This window comes from Solea senegalensis, linkage group LG11, assembly GCF_019176455.1.
Source record: "Solea senegalensis isolate Sse05_10M linkage group LG11, IFAPA_SoseM_1, whole genome shotgun sequence".
NCBI classification, from domain to species: domain Eukaryota; kingdom Metazoa; phylum Chordata; class Actinopteri; order Pleuronectiformes; family Soleidae; genus Solea; species Solea senegalensis.
The window spans coordinates 20,247,497-20,263,979 of NC_058031.1; the positions used below are offsets into that span (position 1 = coordinate 20,247,497).

General features: G+C 39.8%; 1 non-coding gene across 1 annotated transcript; it reads left to right on the top strand.

The window, feature by feature from the left end:
- The first annotated feature begins 1,933 nt into the window (after positions 1–1,933).
- Positions 1,934–2,006, top strand: trnak-cuu. The gene has a single exon. It is a non-coding gene; the product is annotated as a tRNA-Lys (tRNA).
- The last annotated feature ends 14,477 nt before the right edge of the window (positions 2,007–16,483 follow it).

Sequence of the window (16,483 nt, forward strand, 5' to 3'; positions counted from 1 at the left end):
GTGTGTCTCTTTGTGATATATATGTATATATACACACATGTGTGTATTAAGACACACTCAAAAAGTTTCACTTGAGAACAAGAGCTACCGAGCGCCCTTTACTGTATGTTTTAGTTCAATTCCGCTGCTCGACTCACATGAACACATTTGCTTACTGGGAGTACTTGAAGGCAGCAATATAGTGCAACGACAGGTAAATAACGCTGGTAATAAGACTTTCTGATGTTAATGAGAAAACACGTAAAAATGTGGAGCCGCGTAAAATTTTATGAATAAACACTAAGGGAATAATTATGCAATTAAACTGTATTGTTGATGTATACTGCATATACATCAACTTAACACACAAGGGTTGTTTTTTTTAATGCAGTTAATTCACATTAAAATAAATGTTCTCTATGTGGTTTAGTACAGCTGTCTCTCGTCTTCTATAGCAGACATTCACATTTTATTCTTTAAATTAAGAATGCCTACAAGATGTAACATTCCAGTGGCCTCTTATGCATTTGCAAAGGAATAATTTGATGTCATGAACTATTGAACTATGAACTATTTCATATTACAAATTGAAAATAAAAATGTAAAATATATATATGTTATATATATCAGAAAACCACATTTTACCAGTAATATGCTGCTATGTGTCATAAGGACTCTCTGTATGGTTCTCATCTTTCTCATATGTGGCTCTAGCATACTTAATACTACTCCAGTGACATCCTAAAATATGTCCACAACAAAGCCTCCGCTGTCACATGAGCAGTGGAGCTCTTCTTTTTCCTGGTAAAATGTGAAATTGCTCTGCTTTTTTATCAAGGAAAATAAGATAATAGCAGGATTACGAGCGTTAATATTGAATAGACCGGTGCACATACTGTATGTTTGACCTAATACCAAAAAAATGCATGTTTAAAATGAAACATTTATTGAAATGTAACTTATTGAGGGGCAAACTCCAGATCAGGTCTGGAAAATTGGGTATTGACATTGACTGGAGTATATGTTTGAAAATGCAATGAATCAGATATATATTTGACTGCTATTGCACTTAAAATGCTGGTTGTGGTGGTACAGGGAATGATTGGAAATAAAAAAAAAAAAGATTTTCATTAAATTCCCCTAAAGGCAAAGTTATTTTTATTAATGAATAGGATGTACCACAGAAATGTAATTTTGGTATCACTATTGGATTTCCCCTTCCAAATGAAGTACAAATTGCTTACTCCTGAGGCAGATACAACCTGTTCAAAGACTAAAGACGTGGCAGAAACTGAGCCAGTGCAAGGTCAGCATGTGAGAAACACGAGCGTTCATGCTGCCATATTGAAGAATGCTGTAATTATCCACATGCCCGTTATTAAACCTGCAACATGCAGTGTGCCTGCTGGGCTTCTGGGAAACACTTAACTGAGATGTCAGATCTGAGAATGGAAGGAGCTGTTTTCGGGAGATACTGGCAAATGATGTGGTGCTTTTTGAGCTGATCATAGCTTTGCAACAAATCTCTCACCTGTACATGGTTTTCTGAGCACCCACAGGTCTTAATATGCTCTGTGATGGTCACTGAGGAGTATTGATATAACGCTTTTCTATTCTTGATGACCACTCAAAGCTGCTTTACACTCCGGTTTTGCCATTCACCCATTGACACTCATTATCATGTCGCCAGCACAGCCATCAGAAGCAATGTGGGGTCAAGTGTGTTGCCCAAGGACGCATCGGCATGTTAACTAGCTGAGCCGTAAATCAAACCCACAACCTTCAAGTGGAAAGATGACTCGCTCCACCAATGAGCCACCGTTGCCACTCCCTCCATAACTCTATTTCATTGAGTACTGCAGGTGAGACTCTTGCTTCTAAATGTTTGACATTTATGTTTTCATTGCTGATATTGCTGATATTGATTTTTTATTGTTAGCATTGACTTAATGTAGCCCGGCTAGCTCAGTCGGTAGAGCATGAGACTCTTAATCTCAGGGTCGTGGGTTCGAGCCCCACGTTGGGCGATTGGTTTTGAGAGCATGTCAATGTCCAAGAGAAATTAGAGCTTGTAAGTGGAGAGTTAAAATCTCAGCATCAGATAGCCAGTAACAAGTATCCTCAAGTACTGCTCCTGCATATAGATTGTGCAGTCACTGCTGATATACAATGACACATAAGTAAAGTGTACAGGACAGTTGCAGTCTGTCAAAATTCCTAACTGTACTTTGCCAAAAAAAAGGTATAACATTTGTTTTTGAAACAGCATGATTGTGTTCATTTCAGTCCACAACATAAACCACTGCAGACTTGCATGTGACATACACTACATTAAATAAGGTGATTCGTTTAAAGCGACACAATGTAGGATTTCAACCTTGACGCATTTGATGACACTTCATTTCAGACCAGGGTGAATGTCACTTCTGTCAAAGCCTGAGAAGTTCTGCATTGCCTACACTGGCACTATGTAACTTCTGGTTTCCAATTTGTGCCACAAAAATAATTCCACTTTACTGCATATATGTTACCTTGTCATATATTTTACGACCGTTTACCAACTGTGGGGCGGACCCAAGAGCAAATCCTGCATTGTGTTACTTTAGACAGATAAGAACAGTGTGATTCAGCTGGTGATTAAATTATCCGACAACTACAGCGCTAATGACCAAAGCTGCATTCAGATATGAAGTGAAGTCTGGACATTCACCAGAGGGACTGTTATGTATTGGAGAATGTAAGTGTCAGCTGGTCGATCTGGAAAATCTCTTACAAGCTCCCTAGTCTAATCTCCTAATGTCCAAATGAGGTAATATGAGAACGTAGCAGGGCAAACTGGATCATTTACAGCTAATGTAAATGAGTGAATGTCCTGCCTCCTGCATGCTGCATGCATGCTTAAATGCCCAGTGTGTAAAATTTAAGTGAAATTATTTTAATTTGGCAGACATTATGGGTACAATAAATGTATATTATAAACACATTTTGGACCACCATGTTTTTACAATAGCCCACAATGAACAATGATTGATGCTAACTGAACGCTACACACTCCAACACACTTACGTTGCAAATGTTACACACTGCACCTTTAAGCATGCCTAAGCCAGGCAAGTTACATTATCAACATCCTGCAATAGCCTGCGGCTTTTTTCCCACGCCAGCAGAGAATGCGTTTGTGAAGCGTTATATCATCTTTTGTTCACTTCATGTGGGAGTCAGTCATCCTCATCTTAGGCTAAAGATGTGTCTGTACTGCTGTGCGCCATTTAAGTTCAAGCATTAAGATTGAGAAACTATTCCCTGTGTCCTCCCACACTGTCTGACCTAAGTAACTCTTGTGGATAAATTGGTCCCAGTGTATTCCTGGGAGCTTAGCTGCAGACTTGCAAACTGAAATATACAGTTGTGGGCGCAGAGTGACCTTTATTCCCAAGTGAAACTTGACGGAAGAATCTTTTTTTACATATATATGAATCCCAAAAGACAAAAACACCTGCTAACACTAGCATTTGCTTCACATGGAAAATCTGACTTCCTCACTTTTGACTTAGTTTTTCCGACATCACCTGAAGGCAGCACAGCGATAAGTGGATAAAAGACCCAGAACGTGCAGAAACAATAGGCAGAATATACAAGTCGATGATGATTTTGTCATTTAAGAGCCCAGATTGTGGGTAAATGAATCCAAGATGGGAAGAAATCACAGTCTTAAAGTCTATTTAATTTACGGCTGACTGATGTTGAGGAAAGTAAACGTTTGCAGTTTTCCGTCTCGCATGTGCCGCGAGACCTGCAGTTGGCGGTTGACTTCATTACCAGCCTTTGATCTGAAATGGTTTTCTGTTTGTGGTGCTGGGATGGGCTGGGTTAACCAGCCTAGTGAGGATACATCCCATGTAAAACTGTAAAGACAATAATAGAGCCCTAAAACATGCTGTACAGAAGGGACATTTTCCTGGACATGAAAATGAGTCAGTTTTTAAGTCTTAGAAAAGATTTAATCATAAGCCAGTGAAGGCAGCCTGTAATACACCCAACTGCTTGTTTCAAAAAGCTACATCTAAACTCACTACACCCGATCACATTAGTGAGGAAGGGCATTATGTATATTTGTCAGAGTGTCCGCTCAGTGTACGTGGTGACTCCTGTCGTGCTTTCATTTCATACACACAGCTCTGGAAGCTACTCTTAATCGGGTTTATTTTACATACTGACATTTCCAGCCTGTTTCCAAACTGTTTCAATAATGATAATAACTGACATCACTCCTCCTTAATCAATCCTGAGAACAAAGAAAATCTTCCACAAAAACCTCATGACAGGAACAACCTTCCTTGTACTTTACTGTTCAGTGTATAATGACTGCATGCCTTTCAAATGCAGGCAAGCCACTAATCTAGTCGACATCAGTCCAACCAGAGATTCTGCCAATGTAAACATGTAACATACAAGTGGTCACGATGTTCAAACCCAAACTTTTCATATACAACATTCTTGTCTTTGTACCAAAATAAGTCTTGATATTTATGTCTTCTCTAAATCTAGTAACTTTCCACATTGTTTTGCTATAGGGCAAATTAAAACAGAGTGATGTTGCACACACACCACATTATTTTTTTTTTCCTGGGTTAGTTAGTGTTAAAATTTAAAACTACAACATCCAGGTGAAGGTAGCAAAGTGCTGCAGTGGTTAGCATTGTTGCTCACTGAGAAGAGGTTCATTAGAGACTCTAAATTGACTATAGGTGTGAATGTTAGTGTGCATTGTTTGTCACCTGTCCAACTGGGATTGGTTGCAGTACTACCATCTGAAGGTTAAACCGGTTAAAAAGTTGTAATGTTGAAAATAATCTGAATTTACACTGAATTTACACCCAAGGGAACAAAATGTCTTGTCTTCATCCACTTACCCAAATCTGGATTCAGGTAACAGGGGCAGCTAATCTCCTCTCAACAGTTCCAGCAAGTGCTCTAAAGCAGTGGTCTAGAGGACCAACCACACCAAGTACCAAGCAAAGTAAGCTACAGACTTTTCACAGGAGGCAGATTACAGATTATTACAAATAAGTAATCTTCATCCTCCTCTTCCTACTTCAGACACTGACGTAGTGACATTAGATTTAGTTGGACCATAGATAGGTTCGCTACTAAATGCCAGGCTCCAGGGTGAATCCCCAGTATTAGCACTCCGGTGCTTGTTGTGGCACAAAATATTCCACCAATAATGACTTTGATATTCAGACTGTCTGAAGCATTGAGGTTTGTACATAAATGATTCCATTCATCCATTGTCTACCTCTTTATCCTCCATGAGGCTCGCAGAGGAGTGGAGCCAATCCCAGCTGACATAAGGTGGGGACGAAAGACAGGTGGCCAGTCCATCCCAGCGCCATGGATTGGAATGTGGGAGGAAACTGGAGTACCTGGAGAAAACCCACACTAACAAGGGGAGAGCTTGCAAACCACACAGAAAGGCCCCCTTGGTCAAACCAGGATTCAAACCGGTGACCTTCTTGTAGTGAGGCGGCAGCACTAACCCACTACTATTGTGTTGTAGCCTGTATCACCAGAGACAACTGCTTCAGCCACAACATGTGGAGTGACACTGGAGTGACATTCAAACAAGCTCACGGCAGTTTATGATTTGCAGCAGTATGTGTTTATTTATTTATTTATTTGGTAAATCTTACATTAGATTAAATTAAAAACGTGCTGTCGGAGTCCAGCATCCCCAGGTTTGTAACCAGCGCTCCAGCTAACACTGCTGTGACACTTGACCTCTTTTTGTTCTTTCTTCCAACTGATGAGGCTATGGAGACTGTGTAAACCACTTTTATTGAACTATTACTTGTACTGTGGAAAAGCATGAATCACACACTATGTGTGTGTGTGTGTGTGTGTGTGTGTGTCGCAAGTGTGTACAGACTCATTTCCTGTCAGCTGTTGGACGTATAATAGTATACATCACATGCTGAAGTACAAATAAAAGCAAACAACTCCATAGGCACTGTTGCTAAGAATGCCAAAGGACCTTCTCTTGTTGGCTTCATAAACGAGTGTTTATAACTCACATATGTCAAATAAGCAGACGCGCATGTCATGTATGCACTACAACACAACACAACACAACACAACACAACACCGTGCCTCCGCAAGCCATGACATCATCTGATGTTTTTTCGATGATGGTGGAAAATACCACCTTTAGTTCCTCTGAAGTTCAGCGGCAACATGTGTTTTCTGCTGTCTAGTTTTCATGGTCATCAAAGCCATTCGCTGAGCATTTGCTATTGCCCCTGCAGACAAGGGGCAATAGCTGACCCCCATTAAGACTGAAATCACCACTGAACGTCCTCAGTGAAAACTCACACCCTTTCAAGTCAACACAAAAAGAGAGCGATTAAAAGATGCCCGGCTACAACATCCCCATCATCTGCTAGAGCAACATCTGCTGAAGTTTGGCAACTACTCATCAAGCTAGTGCAGAGAATCCTTTAGAGTTAAAGGGATAGTCACCAGAGTGTAATTTATTATAAATGTGTGAAGTGGGAAAAATTAATTGTCAGTATTCCCCTAACCCATATGAGGCATGCATGTCTGTCGGTATTACTAAAGCTTTAAACATAAAATTAGGAAAATCTTCACTAAATAAAAGACACCAGAAGATGTTAGAGATCTGTTCATTTAAATATTCAGTCTACAGTATTACAGTATTATGCTGTCCTCCAGGTTTTAACACTTTTAATAGATATTCTATATAACAATACAAATTAAAACACTTAGACACATACACTAGACTCTTGTAAGAACGGGTGAACATCATGTAGTGCACCCTGAGAAATGATTATTCTGGGCCGTAATAATGAATTGGTTGGACAACCTAAAGAATACCTGAATCTTGTGAAAAGTTCCGGTACTCAAAATAGTAAAATTAACAAGTTTACAGTACCTGCCCATGTCAAGAACAGTTTTGTTTTTTTTTGTTATTATTATTATTATCTTTCGGTTGCCCCTTCTCTAGGGGTCGCTAGAGCAGATGACCCACGCATCTGATTAGGTGGAGATTTTTACAGCGGATGCCCTTCCTGATGCAATTAAAAGCATCAGGAAGGGTATTATAATGTGTATTATAGCTAGTATTATAATATAGAGCTATATTATAGCTCTATAGCTTTGTATATTATAGCTCTATAGCAGCTATAGAGAAGGATTAAAAAATGACAGTTCCATTCATACTAAAATCAGACTCTATGCACAGAGCTAGCCCCTTCTCTCTGTCTCTGTCTTTCTTGCCTAGCAACAGTTGGAATGACTGTTTGCTCGTCTGAATGTTTAGTTGGGTCCTTGGAGCTGATTCGTCCAACACAAAAGGTTCCGTCATAAGAGGTCAAGTACTAAGGGATTCTCCCTCACACCACCCTCTGTCAGACTGTAAATAATGCCTTAAAATGGCATTTTATGGCTGGTAGTCATTTGGTGCTGGGAAAGGGGAGTCATACACTTTTCACCCAGGACTTGGCTGGGGCGAACCACCTGTTGAATTGAAGTTTTAACTAAGAAACACCTTTTGAACCAGTTATATGTTTTATTGTTGGGGCCGATCAGTGTAAATTGATACTGAACAATGTGGTCAACGTGGATGTGTGAGTGAACTGTGGGTGAATGACAGAATAGTAGTTCAAAGCAGCTTTGAGTGCTCATCAACAGCAATGTGCTGGGAAATAAAATTCATGAGACAGGGCAAAAAAAAAGAATGATAAACTATGTGAGAAAAAAACCAGGGGTCTATCCAGCCAAAAGCATAAATCAACATTAGCCTGAAATTTAAAGTGACATTTTACCGACTTCTTAAACCACAATGAACAGATTTACCATCTTGCATAGAATTACTATGAGCTGTAGAATGTGAACACCCTCATCGTAAAAGGTTTCCCAGAAGATTTCTCCATTTGCTATATTAGATGTTGGCACTGGTGCTGGGGTGAAGACAGCAAGATGAGTTGTTGAATTTTACACACACAATTAGTGTTTGAATAGTTTAAACACGTGGAAAAGACTGTTTTACCTCAGAAAATGCATTTTCTTTGTTATTCACTAGTATTTCACAACTCTGCTATCTTCTTTTTGAGCTACTGCTTTTTTTTCTTTTTTTTTTTAAGGAATGTTTGCTATTGGCAACTACAGTTAAAGTTACATGAGAGGATTTATTGCAGTGTCATGTCCTTCTGTTACATCTGAAACTGGAGCCAGCAGCCAGTTAACTTAGTTTGGCTTCAAGTCTGGAAGAAGATGGAAAAAGCTATTCTTTCCAAAAGAAAAAAAAAACTTTAAAGCACAAGATGTTTGCAAGTTTTGGTTTTTATGATCACTACAAAAATTGAATTTAATGGAAAGCTCTAGAGGCACCAAAGACAGAACATTTCAGGGAGAGTTTGGAGCGGAGGCAGTGCAAAGCTTTAATTACTGTACAGATCCAGACGTTGCATTTTGGGCAGGTGTAGGTGGACAGGAAAAGTACGAACTGCAGAATTAATCTCTCATGCTAAATCAGTTGCTTCAGTGTCTTCCAGTGTTTTTCCCAATTATATGTAGTTTTCAACTCAAGAAAACCTAAAACCCATAGATTCTACCATTACAGTATACTCATACTGTACTATTTATATTCGTACTGTTTAACAAAAGGCTTCAGTGTACAATGAATAGTTCATGAAATGTATTCATAGTCAAAGATCATTGTTTCCATAAATGGTTTAAAGAACTCAATAATTTTGGTTTGTGGACAAAAATTAGAATATATATAGACGTCTATTTGAACTTTCAAACAAAGCCATAAACTGTTTTATTGAACACTCATAGTGATAAAAAATTAAATTAAATCATTAGTTTTATACATGGGAAAATACAAATGACACAGATGGTGCCAAATGAGACCTGGTCTGTACTAAAACCTCTCTTATTTGGTTTGGCCTCACTTGATCAACCTTTGCAGAGATGATGTTCACATATTGTACTTTGATTTGATAGAAGTTTTTATATATAATTTGCTGAATTTTAATTGATCTATTATATGAGTATAAGAATCACCTCTAATAGCTACAAACCCTAATGCTAACAGCCCTGCTAATGGCTATAAGATGGATGTGCGTCATGCAGTTGCACTGGAAATGGCAGCTCTGGCAAAAGAATCAAGCAAACAAAGAGGAAATTAGCATGCTCACCCTCTGGTGCTGAGTCATTTGAATGAATACTGATTAAAAACATTCCCTCTGAAGAAAATCCCGTTTAAACCTGGGATTAAACATAATCTTTTAACATGAATAAGACAGCATCACAACTGTGCAAAGTGCCGTCACGAAGTGATACAGATGTTGACGTCCTGATGTCGTCCAGCACAAAATTGAGGCAGAACTTTAAGACGGCTGCTGTTGGACTTATAAAATGTGAGTGGTCACATACTGTATGCAAGTCTGTTTCAACTATAAAGTCCCTGACTGCTACTTCCTGTCTGAGTGTCAACAATACGCCCAGTGTTGCGGTTGTTGTGCTTCAAATGGAAGGAACTGTGTGTTACCATATGATGGATGTGTGTTCTATAGTCCTGTCACATCTCTGACTTGAGATAATCAGGAAACTTGGGATTTAACACACAAACACCACGAGGAAAAGTCACATCGAATAAATCTGAGCTCCCACAAGAGATTATCTGTTACGTAGTAATTGCAGCTCTCCGGCACAGTCAGTAGGTGATCTTCACAGCAGTCTCCCTAACACAGCCTGAGTACTTCCACATGCTGCTTCTTAGCTAATGGCTTGGCACAGTGGCTTTAATGAGAGCCCCAGCCTTGGCAATCGCACCCTGGTTATTTTCTTTGATGCCACATCAACAGCAGGGCTCGGGGCATGTCATTAAGTCGAGGTAATCAAGTTTGGAGGGGTTACACTATGCAGAGGAAACCTGTGATTCCTATGCACATGGTCAAGAGGAAGATACTGAGCGGCGAGGGCGTTTATTTGCACCGAGACTGCAAATTATTATCAAACGCGTACATTTCCAAATGTCTGGAGGAGCTTATGACAGTGGAATATCAAGGCATTTCATCCTTAAAAGCTTTCAGTCCAGCTGGAGGGTCAAAGTGCACTGAACACATTGCAACTGGGATGTCTAACCGCACTGGAACCACTTGAATTGCTCCCAAAGTATACAACTGCACTCATGTGGCACTCAGGCCCGAGCCATCCCTCAGTACTGCCGCTCTGCTGAGGTCGAGGCATGTTTTTAACACCAGGGTGGTTTAAGAAGAACAGAGGAAATATTGATTTGTAATTATATTCACCCAGAAACAAGTGACCACAGAGCATGGGCTGATTCCAAACTGACATTATTCTGCTTGGGTGATTTCCAAGCTCTCGTTGCAGTTTAAAACTACCTCAGAGGATGATGCAAGATAAATAGAAATGGTAGTAATAATGACAGTCTTTAATATTTTATTTTATTTTATTTTGTTCGTGGAGCCACAGTACTGAAGTAAACCAGCCAGTCAATCTCAGGCATGACAATCATGACCTCTGACCCAATGTTTGTAGCACTTAACCAACAACCTATACATTCATAGATACATTCATTCATCTGCTGACGTAAAGCAGCCTGCAGGCCACCAGGGGGCAATCCAAGGGTTTTAAGGGTTTTCCGTCATACAGTATTTCCACATGAATTTACAAGAAATCATAACTTTGTTTCTTACTTTTAAAACGTGTTGAGTGCCAGAGAAACCAGAGAAGTGTCAAGATTTGCTCTATTGGTAAAATGAAAGCATTTCCTATTCAAGAGTAAATTAAAGAAACTTTAACTTTTGAAAAGAACCTGCCTTCAACTGTGTTAGGCTGATATTTGGGGTAAATGTCCTTAATTTTTTGCCCATTTAATCTTCAATATCTGTCAGTTATTTAAAATTTCCATGTCAAAGTAGTGTATTAACAATTTAAAATGACGACGATCAAAAAGTTTTATTGAGAAAAACACTGCAGTTGTACATGAACACCAGATTTTGGCTCTTATATTTGAAATGTAAGTTTTGAAACGACCGTAATAACCACGTTTGACTTTGAAGTGCAACTTCTTAGCTTTCAGAAAACGTTGGAATTTTACCAATTTCACCACGCGTCGTCGTGATACACTCGGTGGGTTGACGGTGAACAAAACTTTAAAAGTAAATGAACATGTAGAAGAAGAAGATAAATTATATATATTAAAAAAAGCCTAGTTAGAGTTATCTTAAGTGCAACTACGACAGTCCCAGTGTGTGCCAGCGAGCACACATGGCTTTAGAGTTCCGGACTCTTAATGTGCCAACTTAAAATGTTCCCGCTCTACCTGCTGCGTCAAATACACAAAATCAAGCACAGGATTTGTATCGTTTGTACGTACTTGCCCGGTAGCTTCTTCAATCAGCGTCTACCATCATTAACAACCAGATGGTTGCTGCTGCAGAGGAAACAGCCAAGACCAGACCAGATCAGACCAGACCAGACCACCTGAATGGGCCCCAAGGATCTGACTGATTATTTCAATTCAGAGAGAGGAAAAATAAAAAAAAAATCCAAATTTCATGTTGACATTTCCATTTGTCACTGAAATAAATATCTAGGACTGTTGCCATCAGTTGCTTTCAAATGTGAGTGAAATATGAGCCTAATAATGGACAAACAGCCATTGTTATTGTCCTATTTGACAACTTCATGGAGCAAAATTATTGACACATTAAAACAATTATTCATCAAATGATGTTTTCATAAATAATTGTTCCAATGTTCCTTTTTTTCTGGAAGAGAAAAAAGAGAATGGAATTCACTACCAAAAGAAATCCAATCAATTTCAGATCCTAAATATTTTACTTTGAAGGTTGAATGTTGGCTCTCATCAAATCAGAGCTTTACTCATTTTAGCTACACTTACTAGTGTCTGCTGTGATGTATTTCATTGTCCCTATTAAATAAATAAGAAAGAAAGAAAGCAGCCTCAGATTCATAATACTTAGTTTTGTGCGAATATTTAGATCACAAATTGTGCTTTTAAAAAAAAAAAAAACAACAACAAGTAAAACTTGGTTGAGCTGGTGCCTCTGCATCTGAAAGTGATTGAAGTGACTGGGTGCAAACAGGACATGTCAATGTGCGGGAGGTCCACTGGAAATAATGGAAAATAGTGTTTTTACGGCATCTTGACGCATTGGTATTAGAAAACTTGAGATGCACAGATTTGTCAAAGTGTGACACAAGAGGCCACATTAATGTTTTGCGAGTTTGTAGATGTTAAATTGATCAAAATGACAGCGTAATTTGTCTCCGTTTCAAATTCCAACTCCCCGATGCTACTGAATATCGAGTCCAGCTCGGATTCGGGGGGGTTGTGCAACGACGCACATTTTGGCTGCAGCGTTAATCGGCTACATCTGTCCCATGTTACTGTACCAAGACGCTGTGCTCCAGTCTCCGTCAGCGAGCCGTGACCTCGGCACCCTCCTTGCAGGACGACACACACTTAAACGCTCACACATGCTGTTGTGGTTTAGTTCACACTGCAGTGGCAACTTATTGAGCTTGGAACAAATCAAAGCTGTTGGCAGATTTAATGCGGAGTTCATCTTATGAATCCTGCACTGGAGATAATGTGATGGTGGAAAAAGTAAGATGACAAACTGAGGCTGTGGCTAATGGTTGCTGATCGATTGCAGTTTATGTAACACCGGACATCTGTGGATGTTGTGTTTTTAAGAAAAGTTAATTGCGGCTGGATCAATACACACAGTTAAAACTGTAGGGTGTAACTTTTCAAATTCTTTTCTATTTCGATTCGCCTTTTTTTCCATCAGACAAAAGGGAGGGACACTCAATGACAACAAAATAAAAGTAACTTTTTGAATATAAAACAAATGATTCAAACCACAACACAAGTCAAACTTAAGTAAAGCGTTGTTTAGAACTCATGTTGCACGGCGTCAATACAGCGCTGCACACAGGAAGTGATGTAAGACAGATGGAGGCAACAGCGATACTGCGCTAGTAAAGTGAAGTGGTTGTTGGATGTTTCTTGTCTCCGCCCACCCCTGCACTGCTGCTGTATACACACAAATGCTCCCTCAGTCAGGTTAGGATTTTGACAGAGCCTTTTTTCAGATACAGGACACCGCATACAAATAATGCCACATTGTTTCTGTTCATGTACCAAACAGAGGCAGAATAATACCAAATACATTAATAATCCAGTGTATGTCTGTTACTATCATATTACAATAAGTAAAAACTGGACTTCACACCTTGTAGATTTATAATGATTATACTTAATATTTTCAACAATGATTTAAACTTCAATCATAGTCCATTTTAGTTGATGTCCTGTTATTATACTGTGGCAAGACCGTTCACTGTCAGTGAATATATAACTAAACATGAGTGAAACTTCTTCTTTAACAATAAAACAAAAAAACTCTAAACACCAGAAGTGGTCACAACCCACTTGTTTTTTTGGTGTATTTTTATTCTATTTTGTCACATTTATCCCAATTCTATGTTTTGCTCCTTTGTTATATGTAAAACACTGTGTTAAACATTTTGCTTTGAAAGGTGCTACAAAACCATGTTTATTGCAGTATTTGCTGCCTCATGCCTGGTTTGACCTGGGTGTTCCTAATAAACTGAGTGGGTTGTGCAAAACCGAGTGAAACCTGACATGAACAGACCACGTCTTTCAGTCAGCGCCATAAAAACCAAGGGCCTGTTCACAAGATGACCCTCAGTTTACAGAACTGCCAGGTTGCAGCAGCTGCCCAGTGAAGGAGGGAAAACCACGACCTCTGCTGGTCACAAAGAAAACAACATGAACATTTTTGGGTTATAATTTGCTCTGAAGGAGCAGAAAAAGGACGCAGTAATGCAACATTACAGACCGCAACCGCCACAAAAGACCAAAGAAGAAGAGAGAATCATGCTGAAACCTCACCTGAATCATGCTTCAGGTGAGCGTTGTCACTTGGAGATCATACTGCAGTATGTGCTGAAATGACACTCCTGACGACCAGTAGGTGGCAGCAGTTCTTTTTAATCTCCGAGTCCCTTATCAGTTTTCATGTTCATTTTTTTAAGTTTGTGCTTGTGTGAGTCTCCTTTCAGCCTCTTTTGTGTGTCTTTATGACAACTTTTGGAGACATTTTTCGAGAAATGTGTCCAGGGAAAGTGAGATAATTAAATAAATATTATCAGGTTCTCAATAGTATTTCAATTCAGAGGGGGCGTGCAAAGATTTCTGTCCTCTAGGGGCGGCATGACAGAAAATAATTGAGAACCACTTATGTGACATGGGTATGCAAGAGGAGCAGTCATGAAGGGATTTCTGGCTTTTTGAAGGGCACCATGTCAATATGTTCCTTTCTGAGAACGGCTCATTGTTTGTGTCTGTGTATGTGTGTTTTTTGTTTGTTTTTTTAAGAAGGGGGAGGGGTCTATTTGTGCACACAGCACAGCAACAGATTGGCAGAGATCAAACCTTAATACATTTTTTATATCTCTGCTTTACTTTGTTCTGACTAACAACACTATCTCTCTCCAGCACTACAGTTTGAGTTGTTACTGTTCATTAGTAGTTGTAGCTGCCATGGAATCACGAAGCAAAACTGTTTTACGTAAAACACTCTTCTCTGAGCCCACTCTCACAATCCCTCAACCAGCAATGCCCTCTCACCCTCATTAAGCTGTGATGTCCCTTGTCTCTGACTCTGTTTCAGGCTCAAACAGTGAGTAAAAACATGTGTTTTCAGTGGTCACGTATAAAGGAGAAATGTTCTTTTGCAAAGTTATTTCCAGTACACACAGTAACACATGAATTAGCATTTATTCAAGCAAATTATTGGTCATATATAGTAGTTGTGTGGACAATTATTGCTAATTGATAAACAAGAGGTAAAGTACAACTTTAAGGGTACGGAATTCTACTTAAACTGGTAGTTTGATAAGGTACAAACTACCAGGGTGGACCTTTCAAAAAAGGTTTGATTCTTGTGTCGGACATCGCGCTCATGATTCTTCTGTTGCGTTCACACCGCGCCATTCAAGTCATTCACGCCATGGGATCACCGCTTTTTTTGTGCATCGGAGCCCAAGCTGCCATCGTACTATGACGTCGCCAGACTGCCGGCCACTGATTGGTCCGACACAAGAGCCAAGCCGAACAGTGCCGAATGGTAGATCATTTAAAAAGACTTAACAATCCCAAAAACGTGGATTAATCTCCACCAATTGTCAGGGAAATATCTAAAATCTCAGGAGGAGTCTGTGCTCCGGTCATGGAGGAAGTACTGACCAAATATTTTTAACATTTCAAACTCAAAATTCTAGTGATTCAAGTCACTCGTTTGTGTGTGTGTGTGTGCGTCACCGCAGTTTCATGCAGCTGTGCAGGGATGACTCCGCCCACGTTGAAATGCAACCTAAACTGTGCTGAGCCGGGACCATAGTCACATGACATGTCGACCTTAATATCTGAGTTGTGGAAAACAAATATAAACAGAGTGGTTATCACTAACCACACCAACTATATTTTCAATGAAGAGAAGTTATCTGCTTTTCGAGGAATGGGTGGGATTCAATTCCCTGGACAGCGGGAATGGTTTGACGGGCAGGAGGTCTGAACCACTGCATGCGGATATGAATCACTTTCATAAAACAATAATGTGTCAAATATATTCACACATGACACAAAGACAGACAGGCAGTGAGCTCCGTCTGTGATAATCGTCACGGTGGATGCAAGTTCTCCTGTCTGCTGTGTTTCAGTACAGTCTTACTCTCTGCAACTCGACGAGACAGGCCTGTTATAGATTAAGTGTTTCCTCTCTCCAAATGCAAAAATGGAGCCACTTGTCGCCGGTGGAAAAGCGGTTCTCTGTTTACTCCATTATTAGCGACTTGCCCAAAAGCCTCCAAATGGCAGCGATAAGGGGAATTATTATTATCCTCCACCTGCCCTTCACGATCAACCAAAACGCTGAAAGCTGAAATGGAAATCTTGCCACATTTGGCATAATAAAATGCCACAGCTCTGCAGTTATGGGATGTCGTTTGCTACGTTGCACTTTGGATTACTTGATTTGTAAAAATGGGTGTTTTTATGTGCAGCATATTTTTATGGAGCCAGACTTGCGCTCAGCTGCGGGCGCTTCATGCCTCTGCAGCTCCAGCTCCGTGTCTCTCTGAGACGAACTGCTACTGGGTGAAGCAGAAGAGATGAAAGCAGATGGAGGAAGATCGTTTCGGGGACCCCAAAGCTGGCGCCGTGCCTTTGCTCGGCGTTTATTTACACAGCGGTTTTTATCAGGAGAGATTTCGTTTTGATTTCAGTCTGAAGTTGCGGTAAACTTCCACAGAGCACAGGATGAAACCGAGTGGAATTAAATGAAACGAGGGGGAAGCAAACATAAAGAGTGGACAAGGATTTAGTGCCGAGAGAGTG